General features: G+C 47.9%; 1 non-coding gene across 1 annotated transcript; it reads right to left on the bottom strand.

The window, feature by feature from the left end:
* Window positions 1–11,939: 11,939 nt before the first annotated feature.
* TRNAK-UUU (transfer RNA lysine (anticodon UUU)) lies at window positions 11,940–12,012 on the bottom strand. The gene has a single exon. It is a non-coding gene; the product is annotated as a tRNA-Lys (tRNA).
* Between the last annotated feature and the right edge of the window lie 4,974 nt (window positions 12,013–16,986).

Below are 16,986 nucleotides of genomic sequence, written 5' to 3'. Positions count from 1 at the left end.
GGTGGCACCTGCTTGCGGCAGCACGTGCTTGGTGCTCCTGGCAAGGATGGGGAGCAGCTCTGCGCAGGCAGTGGCAGGAGAACCGGGCCCTGGGGGCCTCGCCCTCCACTCTGGCTCCAGCCCCTGCTGTCATGATCCCCTGGGAACGTGACCTCTTAGAGAGTTTTGGACCTTCCCAGGAGGGTGGAGGCAGCAGGGGAGTTAGAGGTGGGCTGGTGGCTTTACGCGGGACAAGGAGTGGCTGAGAAGAGAAGTCTTGGTGCCACTTTCTGCTCAACAAAGGGACGGGAGATAGACAGAAAGCAAAGGCGCTGAGAAGCACTGGGGCCAAGCGAGTGATGCCGAAGCAGGATGACCCCCCTGAAACTGACCATGGGGAGTACAAGGTGTGAGACTGGATTTACACGTGACTCTTCGGGAACATCTGAATCCTCAGAGCCTCCTGCAAATCGTGGTCACCTGCACGGAGGAGAGGGCGCTTAACGACTGCAGAATCCATGGGGTTGAATGGGGCCCATACGGATGAGCCTTCCTTCAGGTGACAGAGGGTTGGGATCTTCCTGCTGGATGATCTCCCGGGGGGGAGGGGGGGTTGGAATATTCACTGGAGTTAAAGGACAAGGGCCACTCTAGAGGCCCAGGATGGCTGAGACAGCCTCCTGTCTTGGGGATGGTGCGTCAAGGCTCCACGTGGGGATCTGGCTCAGCCTGGGCGCGTTGCTGTTCAGGGCGTGTCACACTCTCTCCTGTCCCCCCTCCTTCCCTCCCCGGGCTCTCCTTTGTCTGCCCCACGCTCCCACCACCCCAAAATGCAGGCCTTGACCTTGGGCCTCACACTATCTGGCCCTCAAAGAGCTCACCCCTTCCCATGGCCTTGGTGAACTGTCCCCGGTAGAGTGCCTCTTCTGTGTTCTGCATCCTCATCTGCGGTGCGGAGGCTTTACTTTGAAGTCCTGCTGTCGTCTCCAAATCAAAAGAGTCCTTCCTTTTCCCTCCCTCTGCCCTTCCCCTCCCCGCAGCCCTCCCTCCCAGTCCCAGGCTCTGACTGAGGCTTCACCATTCAGGTTGGCCTCTAAGTGCCACAGAAAGGAAAGGGTTTCCCTGAACTTGGCCATCCCTCTCGTTTGCTCCTCTTCTGCCATGGCCACTACCTTAGTTTCTACTTCCATTCCCTCTCCCTGGCCTCTTGCAGCAAACTTCTGACTGGTCTCTGCCTTCTGTCTTATCCCTCTCTCCCATCCGCTTGCCCCTTCCCCTCACACTCTCCCAGGACTGCCAGAGCCTCCAAAGAAAATACACATTTGATCTCCTCCCTCCAGCTCACACTTTTCCTTACTCCTCTGGAGCTGTCCAGCCCTCCCTCTCAGTCAGCAGCCGCCCTGGGGACTCTGTGAGGCCCAGTTTGAGAAGCGCTAACTCACATCTCTCATGCTCCAGCCTTTCCCTAAGCTCTAGCCCCACACATTGCTTGGAAGAGGCACAGATTTCTACCTGCCACTCCTGTTGCCTGGGTGAGATGAAGGGAGCGAAGAGAGGGGGCCAAGGTTCCACAGCACGTTGATGTCAGGTCCAGCGGCGTTGGGCAGGGCCAGGGCAGGGCCTCAGCAGGTCCAGCTGGCAGGCCCAGTGGACCACAGCTGAGACGGCCTTTGTGACCAGGACATTAGTGTCATATGGGGGAACCGAGTGAACAAGTTAATATGTTGAGAATAATAAGGACCAGGTTTCTCATTATTGGAAAAAGGAAATGAAGATATGGAAAAGTGGAGGGCAAGAATAAACTCTGGGTTGTTGGATTCGAAAGGCAGGAATTGGTGTGTATTCCCGGTTTGAGATACAGAGATATGGGTGTAGATGTGTGTGTGTGCGTACACGTGTGCGATTATAGACACATATATTTCCTTGCTCTGTCCGTTGAGAGGGCCTAGACACCATGACATCCCAGTAACAACGAGCACACCTAGCCCCTAGATCTTAGCTTCTAAATAATTTTAAATGAACCAGAGTTAGAGAAATTGTTGACTCCCTGGTGGCAGTAAAGTTGCCAGATGAGCCTAGAACATCTTGTATTGCCAAGAGTGTAAGGATGGACTCAAAGAATGATGGGGACAGGTTAAGAGGATGCAGAAGCCAGTTTGAAGGGGCTCCCATGGACCAAGTCTGGGACAATGTGAGTGTCAAAATAAAAAATGATAGTAATGAATGATATATTATCTGTTGAATAAAATAGGAATTCCCGAGCCCATACTGATATAAACAAACAAGTGGGAGAGGAGGGAAAGCACTTTCTATAGTAGAATGCCAATTAGTAAATGTAGAAGGAATGATGGAATTGGGAAAACCTCACTTGGCAACCATGATAATAATAATTGATTCTTCAGGCAAGAATTATGAACGGATGCTAAAACCAGTGGGTGAAAGTTTAATGAGGAACAGATATCTAATAATCTCGAAGTATTTCCCCCAATACCTATTAACTACTTATAAATTAATAAATATAAAATCCTTGCTAATTCAGCTTACAGAGGAAAAACCTGGCAAACAACACTTTAATCAAGTGATCAAAGTTAATTTTTTCAGTAATGGGACAAACCAAGATCCTATACCTCCTGATATGATGTCCTGAGGACACATCATTCCTCAGCTGTTCCTGAGGAGACATCAGCCAAACCCAAATGGAGAGACAATCTACGAAATAACTGGCCTGTGCTCTTCAAAAGTGGTCAAGGTCATAAAAAACAAGGAAAGACTGAGAAAGTATTCCAGATTGAAGGAGACTAAAGAGAAATGTCAACTAAATACAACATATGGTTGAGGATTGGATCTCAGACCAGAAAGGAAAGGGGAAAAACGAAAGGGTTTTTTGTCGGGGGTTGTTATTGTTGGTGGCCAAGGTGGGTTTTTGTTGTTGTTGTTGTTGGAGACCCATTTAATGTGGACGCTCAAGGCCTGGGCAGCGTGGGGAGTGTCCAGGAGTTGGGCGGGCAGGCAAGGTGGGTGGGTCGCTGGCCTACACCTGGCCGCAGGAGAGGATGCCCGGAGGAGGGGTGGGCCCAGGTACGCCAAGGGAAGTAGCAGAAGGGTGGCCTAGGCAGGCAGACCCCCCAGGAGATCTGTAGGCCAGCCCCTGAGAAGGTGTCTAAGCCAGGTGGTGAGCACTCAGGCCAGAGCCTGGCCCAGTGAGGCAGGGCTGGGGCCTGGCTGGGGGCTCCCAGAGCCAGGGGCTCGCATTGCGGGGGGCCTCCCCAAGCTGCTGCTGGAACTCAAGGTGCGTCTGCCGGTTGAATTCAAGCAGCTCCTGGAGGCGGGCGTGGAGGTGCTCGTCCTTCTCCTCTAGGTCGTCCAGACAAGAGCTGATCTGGTCCAACATGGAGTTGATGGCAGCGTATCCTGCTTCCCCAAAGCCGTCGTCCTCGCCTTCTGTGCCCGCCTCGCCTCCACCAGCATGCCCAGGTCCCCGGTGGGGCCCGTGTGGGCTCGGGCGCCGCCGCAAGGGCCGCGCGACAATGGAAGGTGGCGACAGTCGCACTGACAACCGGTGCGGGGCAGAAGGTGGAGGCGGTGGATGGAACTCGGGGCTGCAAGGATGGACCGCCGCGGCGGAACGCGCCCGGGAGGCCGGGACCCAAGTAGGTTTTTATTTGTTCGTTTGTTCTTTTGCTACAAAGAACATTGATGACTGGACAATCAGAGAAATTTCAATGGGGTCTATGGATCAGGTAGTAGTGTTGAATGTTAATTACCCGCTTCAGATGTGTATACTGTGATTATACAGGAGAGTGTCCTGGGTTTTAGAAAATGCACATTGAAGTGTTTAGGGGCAATGGAGCATCACATCAGCAACTTACCTTCCAATGGTTTGGGGAAAAATGACAACGAGCGTGTGTGTGTGTGTGTGTGTGTGTGTGTGTGTGTGTGTGTGTGAACACGTGCTGTCAGGCTGGGTCTCCCTGTCTGGAGTGTTCTCAGCTGGCCTACTTGGGTGGCACCCAAAGGGGCTGCTCAATTGAAGCCTTGTAGGGTGGACAGAATAATGACTCTCCAAGATGTCCACATACTAATTCTGGGAATGTTTGGATATCATACCTTACCTGGCAAAAGAAACTTAGCAGAGATGATAAGGATCTCGCGATAGGACAATTATCCTGGATTATTTGCGTGAGCCCAGTGTCCTTATAAGAGGGAGGCAGGAGGGTCAGGGTCAGAGAAGGAGATGTGACGACAGAAGCAGAGGTTGAGCAATGCGGTCCCAAGACAAAAAATGGGGGCAGCTCTAGAAGCCGGAAAAGGCAAGGAATTTGCCTGTCCCCTAGAGAGAAGGACTCTCTCTTCTGGAGAGAAGGAACATAGCCCTGCCAACACCTTGCCTTTACTCCAGGGAGACCCATTTCGGATTTCTGCCCTCCAGAACTGTAAGGTCGGAAATATGCGTTGTCTTAAGCCACTAAATGGTGACAGTTGGTTACAGCAGCGATAGGAAACTTATATACCCCGCTTCCTCTGCTGCGCAGAACGTGGGGCCCTCCAGGGCCTGAAATGTCCTGCTCACGTCCACATCCCTTGCGGGGCCTCCCCACCTGAGCCCTGGCCCTTAGTAGACGTTCAGAAAACATTTATTTGAATTCACTCAGCCAGGGGAGGCAGTGAGGGCCACAGGGGCAGGGCAAATGTGTGAGGCCGCCCAGGGGCCCCTCTGAAGGAATCAGCATTCCTAAAGATGCTTACACTCTGCTCTGCTTGCCCAAGATGGGCCACACCTCCAGCTGCAGGCACGGTAAGTGTGCCTGCGGTTGGGGAGGGGATCATTTTACTGCCTGGGGAAGGAGTCCCACACCCAAGCACTGTGCCCAGGAAGCCTCTGGAGCCTTCCATGCCCCTGCTCTGACCTGTGCAGGTGCCAGCTGGGCCCAGGTGCTAGGCTCTCGACCTGCAGGGTTCTGCAGCTCCCTCATGCCAGGGCAGAGATGCCCGCACGGTGCCGGAGCTGGAGGGCCCTCCGAGGGACAGCCACGTCCCCTCCCCAGTGCCATCTCGCCACCTTCCAGGAGGGAAAACTGGCCGGAGAGGGGAACGGCTTCTCCATGGTCACACAACCACTCAGTAGCAGAGCTGTGGGGAGGACCCGGGGGGCTGGCCCCCAGGTCACTGAGCATTCACCTCCAGGAGCTGGGAAGGGGAAGAAAGGGGACATTTTGCACCTCTGGGTTTATCAGAATACGGGGGCAACGTGGAGTTTAAAAGACATATTCAGTGATGGAAATGTTCTAAAAAGTGATTGTAGTGATGGTTGCACAACTATACAAACTTCCTAAAAATCACTGAATTGTACACCTCAGTTTACATTATCTATATTAAACCTCAATGAATCTGGGGAAAAAACAAAGACATAACACCTTTTTGGAAAACCCATAAAGAACCCTATTATTTTCCCAGCACAGACGACTGGAAGTAAAGGCTTGCATTAGTACTTTTGTCTAGTGTGGGGAGGGCTTTAAAAAGCGGGGCCCCTCGGCAGCCCTCCAGGGCCTCTCTGGGGCAGACACAAGCGATCGTCTGTCTGCAGCTGCCCCTCTCTGCCCTCCAGGAGCTCACGGTGGGCAGGGAGATAAGGTGCAAACAGCAGCATCAGGAATGCCAGGGGGAGCCGGGCGACAGGGATCAGTGTGACCTGGGGGAAGGGACCAGGTACCAGGGCCTCCAGAGTGGGAGTGCGGGGAGCCAGAGGTCCGGGACTTAGGCCCCAGTCCCCAGTGCCCAGTCTAGCACGGAGCGTGCCGGTCACCACATCGGCGTCCCACTTCCCAGCCCCCAGCTAGCTGCCTTGGGGGCCGTGCGGCCGGGCCTCCCGCGCTGCCTTCCCGCTAGCCCTCCTTCAACTCAATCCATTACCTCCTGTTTACAGCCTCTTCAGACAGTTTTTCTTGGCCCGATGCCAAGCCAATTTGAATTCATTTTCCAAGCATGACCCTGTGAGTCACTGTATTAAATGCCTTCCAGAGAGTTCTCACCGCTGTCTGCACACAGTGTGCTTGGCCAGCCATCTGCAATCAGATTGCGGCCGCCCGGCCCCGTGGTGCAGCCCCTAGCGCCAGTGACAACAGGCCCGAGAATGACGCCCATGCAGGCCAGGCACAGACAGACAGACCCATGGCATGCATTCCTCTGAGAGTTCTTGGAAATTTCAAAAGAGGTAAGTCAGCTAACAAAGGACTGCCTTTAAAAAAGGCTTTCTTTAAAAAAAAAAACCCAGCTTTACTGACATATGCCACATACCATACAATTCACCCATTCGAGGTGGACGATTCAATGATTTTTAGTAACTTCACAGATATGTGTAACCATCACCAGAGTCAATTCCTCTCACCCCCTAAAGACACCTCATACCCTCTCCATCCTGCCAGCTCCCCCGCAGCCACTCATCTACTTTCTGTCTCTATAGACTCCCCTAGTCTGGACTTTCATATGAATCTAATATGTGAACTTTATTTTTTAAAATATCTTTATTGGAGTATAATTGCTTTACAATGTTGTGATAGTTTCTGCTTTATAACAAAGTGAATCAGGTATACGTATACATATATCCCCATATCCCCTCCCCCTTGCATCTCCCTCCCACCCTCCCTATCCCACCCCTCTAGGTGGTCACAAAGCACCGCACTGATCTCCCTGTGCTATGCGGCTGCTTCTCACTAGCCATCTATTTTACATTTGGTAGTGTATATATGTCCATGCCACTCTCTCACTTTGTCCCAGCTTACCCTTCCCCCTCCCGTGTCCTCAAGTCCCTTCTCTACGTCTGCGTCTTTATTCCTGTCCTGCCCCTAGGTTCTTCATAACCTTTTTTTTGTTTTAGATTCCGTATATATGTGTTAGCATACGGTATTTGTTTTTCTCTTTCTGACTTACTTCACTCTGTATGACAGACTCTAGGTCCATCCACCTCACTACAAATAACTCCATTTCTTTTTATGGCTGAGTAATATTCCATTGTATATATGTGCCACATCTTCTTTATCCATTCATCCGATGATGGACACTTAGGTTGCTTCCATGTCCTGGCTATTGTAAATAGAGCTGCAATGAACATTGGGGTGCATGACTCTTTTTGAATTATGGTTTTCTCAGGGTATATGCCCAGTAGTGGGATTGCTGGGTCGTATGGTAGTTCTATTCCTTAGTTTTTTAAGGAACCTCCATACTGTTCTCCATAGTGGCTGTACCAAGGTACATTCCCACCAGCAGTGCAGGAGGGTTCCCTTTTCTCCACACCCTCTCCAGCATTTATTGTTTGTAGATATTTTGATGATGGACGTTCTGACTGGTGTGAGCTGATACCTCATTGTAGGTTTGATTTGCATTTCTCTAATGATTAGTGATGTTGCGCATCTTTTCATGTGTTTGTTGGCAATCTGTGTATCTTCTTTGGAGAAATGTCTATTTAGGTCTTCTGCCTATTATTGGATTGGCTTGTTGTTTTTGTTTTTGTTTTTCTGCATCTTGGTGGTCACATTTATTGAAAGGGTTGGAGAAAAATAAAATTGTTTTTTTGACATTGAGCTGCGCGAGCTGCTTGTATAGGCAGAGCACTCTATGACACAAATCACAGCAACATCTTTTTTGACCCACCTCCTAGAGTAATGGAAATAAAATCATAAATCAACAAACGGGACCTAATGAAACTTAAAAGCTTTTGCACAGGAAAGAAAACCATAAACAAGACGAAAAGACAACCCTCAGAATGGGAGAAAATATTTGTTAATGAAGCAACTAATGTGTGAACTTTAATAGTCAACTTTTCAACAGGAAACTTGCCCAAGGCTTGAGGAGCAGGATTTGGGGAATGGGGCTGGGTTCCTTGGTACTGAGGGCAGAACACGACTCCATCATTGGAGGAGCATTCAGAGGTAAGGCCTGAAGGCAACCCGCCTTCACTCGGGGGCGTGGACCAGCCCCACTCCGCCCCAGCCTCTCCCCCGGGGGAGGGGTCTGTCCCCGCAGACACCTACCCTTCCCTGCGTCCTCACCCCGCACCCCCCAGGCTGGCCTTCCCTGGAGCTGCGTCCCAAGAGAAGAGGAGAAGGAGGGCTACCTGTTTAATTCTCAGGAGGAGGCTGGAGCGAGCAGGGTTTTCTTTGTACCCCAGGAGGAGGGCCACACACGCTCAAGCATGCGGACAGCCATCTCCTTACAGAGTCTGTTTCCTGAACGGGGCCTGTCACCGCGTTATTTACTGTCGTTCTCCTCCAGGTCACGAGAGAGCGCCGTCCCCTGACTCACTGTGGAATCCCTAACATTGAGCTGCCCAAGGTTGTCTGGCTCAGACCGGCCCAGGACCCGTCCAGGCTCTGCTTGCACACCTCCAGCGACCTGCTCCTCACTACCTCTCAAGGCGGCCCACTGCCTCCTGGGTAAAGCCCTGTAGAAAATTCTCCCCAACATCTTTCAATGAATAGTTCCTCGTTTTACTGGTCAGGTCTCAGGGAGCAGAGACTGAAAGCAGACCTTTCAGCAAGCAGCTCAAGGGCACTGGCTAGGAAGGGAGGGAGTTGACATTTGAATCCGTGTCCCTCCGACTCTGAAGCCCATGCTCTTGACCCATGCACCCACCACACGCCCTCAGTGCGGCCCGTGCAGCTTATTTTTATTGAGCTAGAATTCACATACCATGACATTCACCCTTTTAAAGTGGTTTTTAGTGGATTTACAGGGTTGTGCAACCATCACTGCTATGTAATTCCAGAACATTTTCATCACCCCCAAATGAACCCTCATACCCGTTAAGCGGTCACTCCCCATTCTTCCCTCCCCCAGGTGCTGGCAACCACTAATCTATTGCTGTCTCTTATGGATTTGCCTATTTTGGACATTGTGTATGCGTGGAATCATACAATCTGTGGCCTTTTGGGTCTGGCTTCTTTCACTTAGCATGATGTTCTCAAGGTTCATTCATGTTGTAGCATGTATTATACTTCATTCCTTTTCGTGGCTGAATAATATTCCACTGAATGGATACACCACAATTTGTTTATCCATTCATCTATAGGTGGATACTTATGTGGTTTTCCACCTCTTGTGAATAGTGCTGTAATGAACATTTGTTTACAAAGTACTTGTTTGAACACCAGTTTGCAATTCTCTTAGATATATACTTAGAAGTAGAATTGCTGGGTCATACCTTCTATGTCTATTTTTTTGAGGAACTGCCAACCTGTTTTCCACCATGGCTGCACCATTTTACGATCCCACTAGCAATAGAGGAGGGTTCCAATCTTTCAATTTCTAGATAGTGTCCTTGAAGCACAAAAGTTTTAAATTTTGATGAAGTCCAATTTAACTACTTTTTCTCTGGTCACTTGTGCTTTGGGTGTCATATCTAAGAAACCACTGCCCGCTTAATCCAAGGTCATACAGATTGGCACCTATGTTTTCTTCTAAGAGTTTTATCATTTTAGCTCTTATATTTGGGTCTTTGATCCCTGTTGAGTTAATTTTCATATATGGTGACAAGTAGGGGATCCAAATTCACTCTTTTGCATGTGAATATCCAGTTTTCCCTGCACCATTTGTTGAAAAGACTATTCCTTCCCCCACTGAATTGTTGTGGCACAATTGTAGAAAATCAATTGACCATAAATGTGAGAGTTTATTTTTGGACTCTCAATTCTATTCCATTGATCTCTATGTCCATTCTTATGCCAGTATCATACCTATGCAATTTTAAATTCAGGGCTATCGAAACAATATAATGGCAAAGAAGTACCCTTGCCAGGATATATCCTTGCCAGGATGTATCCTTGAAACAGAAAAGATTTTAATTTTCAAGAAGTCCAATCTATCTTTTTTTTTTTTTTTTGGTAGCTTGTGCTTTTGGTGTTGTATCTAGGAAACCATTGCCAAGGTCATGACAATTTGCCTCTGTGTTTTCTTTTAAGAATTTTATACTTTTATAGCTGTAGCTCTCATATTTAAGCCTTAATCCATTTTGAGTTGATAGCAAGGATGGCTGGCCTGATTTACATCCTGTCTGGCTCAAAGTCTTACTCGCTAAGGCTGTTGTTTCATTTTGAGTTTCTAAAGGTGATGTTCAACCAGTGCTAAGTTCTGCTAGAAGTTGATCAGGAGGCTTGGGGAACAAAGCAAGACTCGTCAGCAGGGCCGGAGGAGCCTCTCACCCCTTTGGAGGGAGGGGCTGAGCCCTGGAATTTTCAACCACCTCCCACTCCCAGCCCCAGCCCCCTTTCAAATGAAGAGATAAGGCTCTGGAGGAGAGGTGGCTGGCTGAGGGTCACAGCCAACAGGTTCACGGCTGAACTCCAATTCATGTTTTCCGACTCCAAATCCCACGTTATTTCTATTCTGCTGTGATGCCTGCCTTCAGTGAAACAAATAGGAACCGGCAGGGGACAGAAACCCAGTGGGAAGAGATGGAAGGAAGGGGAGTTCACAGCAGACCACTCAGTGGGTATCTGTTAACAGTGAGAGATTGGACGTAGGAGAACTTCTGGGTCTTTTAGGAAAACTGGAGTAAAGCTTTTTGCAGTGTGGGTAATTCCTGAGAAAGAAGGCCCTGCACAGAAAGCAGAAAGGAGCTGAAATGATTTCACCTGCTCAAATGGCCTAAGTAAATTAGTGGTGCTTTCCCAGTCTGTGCATGCTCTGTTCGGAAGCGATCGTACACTTGCCTTAAGAACTACACAAAAGCAAAGTAAACTGGCTTCCATCGTGGTAGGAGAGATTTAAAATAGCTCCAGCAAAGAGCTTCCATGAGGGGAGTTGTTAACTGAGAAGTTTCCTTAGTGATGACCTTGAAACAGCCCATCAACCGGGACCCAGTCAGCCTTGAGCCAGCGGTTACCAAGCACCTAGTGTGTGCAAAGCGGTGTGGCCAGGACTCAAGGCAGCAATCCTTCAGTTGGTGGCGAGCCTGCACACGGGAAAGTAGATTTACCTCATGGCATTTCCAAATGGGAGAGGCATCTACAGAAGACGCAGAAGGACTTCACTGTGGTCAGCTGAGTAATGGCCTCACAAGATGTCCATTCCTAAGCCCCAGAATCTGTGACTATCTTATTATATGGCAAAAGGGACTTTGCAGATGTGGTTAAGTCATGGCTCTTGGGATGTGGAGGTTATTTTGGATTATTCAGGTGGGCCCAATGTAATCACAAGAGTTCTTGTAAAAAGGAGGCAGGAGGGTCAGAGTCAGAGAGAGACAGATTGGAAGATGCTGTTTCTAGCTTTGAAGGTAGAGGAAGGGGCCATGAGCCAAGGAATGCGGGTGACCTCTAAATGCTGGAAAAGGCCAGGGAACAGATTCTCCCCGAGAGCTTTCAGAAGGAATGCAGCCTTGTTGACACCTTGATTTTAAGACTTCTGATATCCAGAACTCCAAGATAATAAATTTGTGTCCTTTGAAGTCACTATGTTTGTGGGAATTTGCTACAGCAGCAATAAGAAACTAAAGCATTCACTAAGCTAAAGGCCAGCCTTAATACTATAGAACAGAACATAGTGCAGGTAAATACCAATTATCTTAAAGAACTAAGTGTAGGTGATTTAGTAAAATTAGATTTCTTTGTTGCATGTCAACTGAATCCAAGTGATAATTTTAAAATAAACCCAAATTAATTAAAGAAAACAACCATGTAATGACAAGAAAGTTGAGTCTGAGACCTTCATATAAGCATAACTGAATGGGAGCAATGTAATATATATATAGTACCTACTATGTACAGATAGCAAGAATTTGTAACGTATGTTTTTAAGCAGCTTTATTGAGATATAATTCACATATCATACAATCCACCTATTTAAAGTGTTCAATTCAATGGTTTTTAGTATATTCACAGAGTTGTGCAACAAACACCACAGTCAATTTTCAAGCTTTTTCTTTTTCTTTTTTTTTTTTTGGCCACACCCAGTGGCTTGCGGGATCTTAGCTCCCTGACCAGGGATTGAACCCGGGACCTCGGCAGTAAAAGTGCCGAGTCCTAACCACTGGACTGCCAAGGAATTCCTTGATTTTAGAGCATTTTCATCACCTTAAAAAAGAAACCCTGTACCCTTCAACTATCACTGTCTTTTACCTCCAGCCCATCCCCCCACCCAACCCTAAGCACCTACTACTCTACTTTCTGTCCCTATAGATTTCCAGTTCTGGACTTTCCTATGAATGGAATCATACAATATGTATGTGGTCTTCTGTGTCTGGCTTCTTTCCCTTAGCATGAAATTTTCAACGTTCATTCATGTTGTAGCACATATTAGTACTTCATTCCTTTTGATGGCTGAATAACATTCCATTGTATGGAGAGACCATAGTTTCTTTATCCAGTCATCTGTTCATGGGTATTTGGGTTGCTTCTACCCTTTGGCTATTATGAATTGTGCTGCTGTGAATATCAGTATACAGGTTTCACTTGATCTAAATTTGGGGCAGGGGAATAAGCACCATTGCTGACAGCCCCTCCTAGCTAGGCCTGCTTGATTGAAGCCAGCCAGGAGATTATGTTTAGAGCCCAGCCGGATAATCCAGGATAATCTCCCCATCCCAGGGCCCTTAATTAAATCACAGTCTGCAAAGTTTCTTTTGCTATATAAGGTAATGTTCACAGGTTCTCAGAGTTAGGATTCAGATATTTTTGTGGGCCATTATTCAGCCTCCCACAGAAATGGAGGTGAAAACGTCTGCCTGTGGGTTTAGAATCTACAATGACCAACCCAAACCTTCTCCCCTAAGTAGCAACGATAGAGACTCCAGGATCCCTCAGGAGGCTCCCTTTCTGCTGGTCTGAGTTACAATGACAGCAACTGTAACTCCCGTGTGGAAAGCGAGCAACCACCTGGTGGGCCTGAGTTGACTATAGATCTGCTCCACCCCTGGGGCCAACAGTGACCACCAGTCCCAGGCCTTGTGGATCCCCGAATGGTGAGTCAGCCCCACGTCCCCTGATTATTGTTTGTAAGCTGGTGCTTCTCATCAGAAGGCCACCTGCTTTTCTTGTCGATGTATCATTGCACTTTCCAGCCTTCATATATGTAACTGAGCCGTTACAGACACAGCAGAGCTGGGCACATCTATTCCCCCGAGGAAAGTCCTACTCTCAACACCTAAATTTCTTGCAAGGGCATAATGGCATGCCAGCCTGCCAACCGGTCTCTCTGATGAACACCCTGACCCCTCACCGCCCCAGCGTGAACTTGCTCACGCCCATGTCTCCCCACATCACACCTGAGAAGTCCTTCAGTGGCTCCCAATTGCTGACTGTGAGACCAAAATCGACGTCCCCACTTGGCTTCAAGGCATTCCATGATCAAGCCCTGCAAATGGGTCAGCCCCGTGTCTACCAACACCTCCCTTTACTACCTGCAGCCTTTACACCTGCCTCCCTGGACTACTTTTGTCTCCCATCAGGACTCAATTTTTTTTACTGAGATAAAATTCACATAAGATAAAATTTACCAGTTTAGAACTTTTGACACACGCTACAACATGGACGTACTCATCCACGACATGGATGAACCTTGAAAACATTATGCTCAGTGAAAGAAGCCAGACACAAAAGGAAAAATAGTCTGTGATTTCATTTCTATGAGGGACCTAAAACAGTGAAACCCATAGAGACAGAAAGTAGAATGGAGATGACCAAGGGCTGGAGGGAGGAGGTCATAGGGAGTTATTATTTGATGGGTATGGAGTTTCAATTTGGGGTGACAAAGAAGTTCCGGAGGTGACTAGTGGTGAAGGTTGAATACCAGTGTAAGTGTAATTAACACCATTGAATCGTACACTTAAAATGGCTACATTTTATGTTATGTGTATTTTGCCACAATAAAACAAAATTTTAAAGACAAAATTTACCACTTTAGCCATTTTAGAGTGTACTATGTCATTGGTTTTCAGTACAGTTGCAGAGTTGTGAAATCACCATCATAATCAATTTTAGAACATTTTCATCACTCCAAAAAGAAATCCCACCCTTATTATGCAGTCCTTGTTCATCCCTCCCCTTCCCTCTACTTTTTGTCTCTATGGGTTTGCCCATTTTGGACACTTCATAGAAACAGTTTCATGCAATATGTGACCTTCTGTGATTGGCTTATTTCTCTTGGCATAATGTTTCCAAGGTTCATCCATGTTGTAGCATGTATCAGTACTTCATTCCTTTTTATGGCTGAATAATATTCCATTCTCTGGATAGACCACATTTCGTTTATCTATTCATCAATTGATAGACATTTGATTTGTTTCCACTTTGTCTATTATGAATAATGCTGCTGTGAACACCCGTGTACACGTCTTTGTGTGGACAGATGTTTTTATTCCTCTTGCGTAGATACCTAGGAATGGAATTTCTGGGTCAGATGGTAACTCTAGGTTTATCAAGATGCACCTTGCAGTAGAATCCAGTGCCTCAACTCTGGATTTCTATGCTGATGGAGGATACAGACAGCCTAGAAAACAGAAAAACAAAGGTAATTGCAAGAATTTCCTTTTTTAGCTCCTACTTCCCTTTCTCTCCCCTTGGCAACCTGCTACTGGGGCTGTTATTGTGTTACAAAATTGACTAGTGTGCATCTTAGCTCCCCTCTTGAGCCATGAAATGACCCCCAAATCAGATTTCAGGTGTGGGGGAGGACAGGGGAGGGGCATCAACTGGTAAATCTGGAATTGACTTTGGCTATTATCTTTTTAAATCATTGCTTTAGACTAGAAAACCTTTACCTGCAGACCTCCTAGACCATAATCTAAGATCAACCTGTGAAAGGGCTGCCCCACAGATTCCCTATGTGGTGAGAATGTGTCCACATTGAATGCAGGAATAACTCTTTTGTTATTGACTGTTCCTCAACCTAAATCCATTCAAGTGAATCTCCTTGAAGACATACTACCTACAGGTCAGGGTAGTTCAACATCAGCTGAACTCTTTCCAAGTACAACCTGTGACAATTTCTTCGTGTTTACAAATTTACCCTTTGAAACAGGCCTTGAGCTTGTGCGTTGAAAGCGGGGAGTGGGATTTAACGAATGGCTAGCAAGCTAAATGGTTTGGCTTGGTTCATTCTGTTCAGTGCCCATGAATAGCACTTGATTCGTGGAGCGCAAGTAGACGCCGCACATGGGCTCATCGTGGGGCGCAGCAGAAGTAGACTCCGCACACTTTCCACACTTCTCTCTCTCTCTGAGCAGATGGGCAAGCCAAACCCAAAGTAGGCACAAATCCTCTGATAAAGGGTAGTATCGTTTGCACTTCCAAACTGTCCACAAGAAACGGCACTAAGAGAAACAGCATGACTTGTAAATTACAAGTGTTAACTTACTAACATTTAAATCAACGATGATCACCCCTTCAAACGCTGGGCCCCATTCGAGAGAGTCGAGTTGTTCCTCTGTCGGGTCAGTAGCTGGTCTCTTCTGTGGTTTATTTACAAGTGAAAACCCTGCTGCTGGTTAGAAACGATTCTGCTTGAGCTAAACTTGGCAGAAGAAGCTGGTACAAATGAAAGGCCTTAGAGCTGGGAGATCGGGGAGGCAGGTGTGGCCCCCAGGGTGCTGTTGAGCCGCCACAAGCCACAGCGCAGGAAGCCATGCCACCCACAACTCCACATGAAGGCAGGAGGCCTGGTTTACATTGCCGATGCCTCACCGTGTGACCGTGGACAAGTCGCTTCCCCTCTCTAGGCCTCCGTCTCTTCATCTGTAAATGAGGAGCTGCTGAACTAGGTGACACTGAAGGAAGGCACCTTCTTCACTATTGGGCTGTGTTCGGAAAGCATCCCATGTACCTTTCAACACCAATCTGAACGAAGAACTTTGTAAAAGACATGGATCACATTTAAACGCCAGGATTTCATTTTCAAGAGACGAAGGGGCGCATTGAGAAATGCACTTTAGAGTGGGGTTCTCTGGAAAGGATGGACCGGGCTAGCAGCTAGACACTGGCCTTGATCTAGATAGGATCCCAGGAATTATTTCCGTACATATGCTCTCCCCTTCACCCACTCATCCTGTATCTAAAGACAAGATGACAAGTAAAAGCTCCTGGCAGAAGCTCCCTCCCAGCCTCGCTCCCTCAGCTTGGGCTCACAGGGCAAGAACAGAAGGGCGGCGGGGGGATGGAGGTCAGGAAAAGCAGCTTATGTTCAGCTTGGCCACAGGTGGCACGTGGCAGAATCTCAAAGGTGTGTCTCAAATTCGGGCTTAGACTAAACAAAGGACCTGCCAAACCCTCTGTTTGCTTTGCTCTAGCGGTTCTGGAAACCAGCCCTTCACTTTTGTCTTGGCCCAAACCTGGTGGGGGAGGGGAGTGATCCACAGGGTCTCCAGGTTAGAAGAGGCATCCAAGGGGGACCAGAGAACCAGACCTAAGCATCCCCAGGAGGCCAGCCGGCTCTTCCATCTTCTAGAAGTTCCCAGAATCCATCGTCCCATAGCTTGTCCCCTTTATCCTTGTTTCCAAAAGTAGAGGACACACAGAACAGATCAAATCCTTCATGACTCCTCCCAGGATTCTCCGTCATCACTCTTCTCCCTTTCATCCCTTAAAGTCATCTTTTTCTCTTGCTTAAACACTCCCCAAGATGATTGCTTGGATGAGCATCCTGAGTTCCCGTTGACATCCTGATCACTGGTTCCTGAGGTAAATCCAGCTTGTTAACGTCTCTCAGCGAGGTTACTGGGAGCCAGAACAGGGCAGGCGGCCAGGCACTGTGACCGTCAGACTGTCACCTGCCTCCCTCTAGACCAGAATGAGGCCCGTCAAGAGGATATATGGAAAAAAGATGTCAAACTATTTCTGTGGTGATTCAGGAAGCATCTATAACCCAGATGTATCTCTTACTGTGTCTCCTTCCCTTCCCATCTGATTAGCCAAAATAATAACAGTTAAAACAAGATGAAACAAAAAGCTACTACTGTTGGGAGCATACGCTGTGCCAGGCACTGTTCTGTGCACTTTGCATGCGTGTGAATGTGTTTCCTCTCTA

The sequence above is a fragment of the Balaenoptera acutorostrata genome, chromosome X (genome assembly GCF_949987535.1).
Source record: "Balaenoptera acutorostrata chromosome X, mBalAcu1.1, whole genome shotgun sequence".
Lineage (NCBI taxonomy): Eukaryota > Metazoa > Chordata > Mammalia > Artiodactyla > Balaenopteridae > Balaenoptera > Balaenoptera acutorostrata.
The sequence above is the reverse complement of the archived record's forward strand: the minus strand, read 5'-3'. Positions and strand labels throughout refer to the sequence as shown.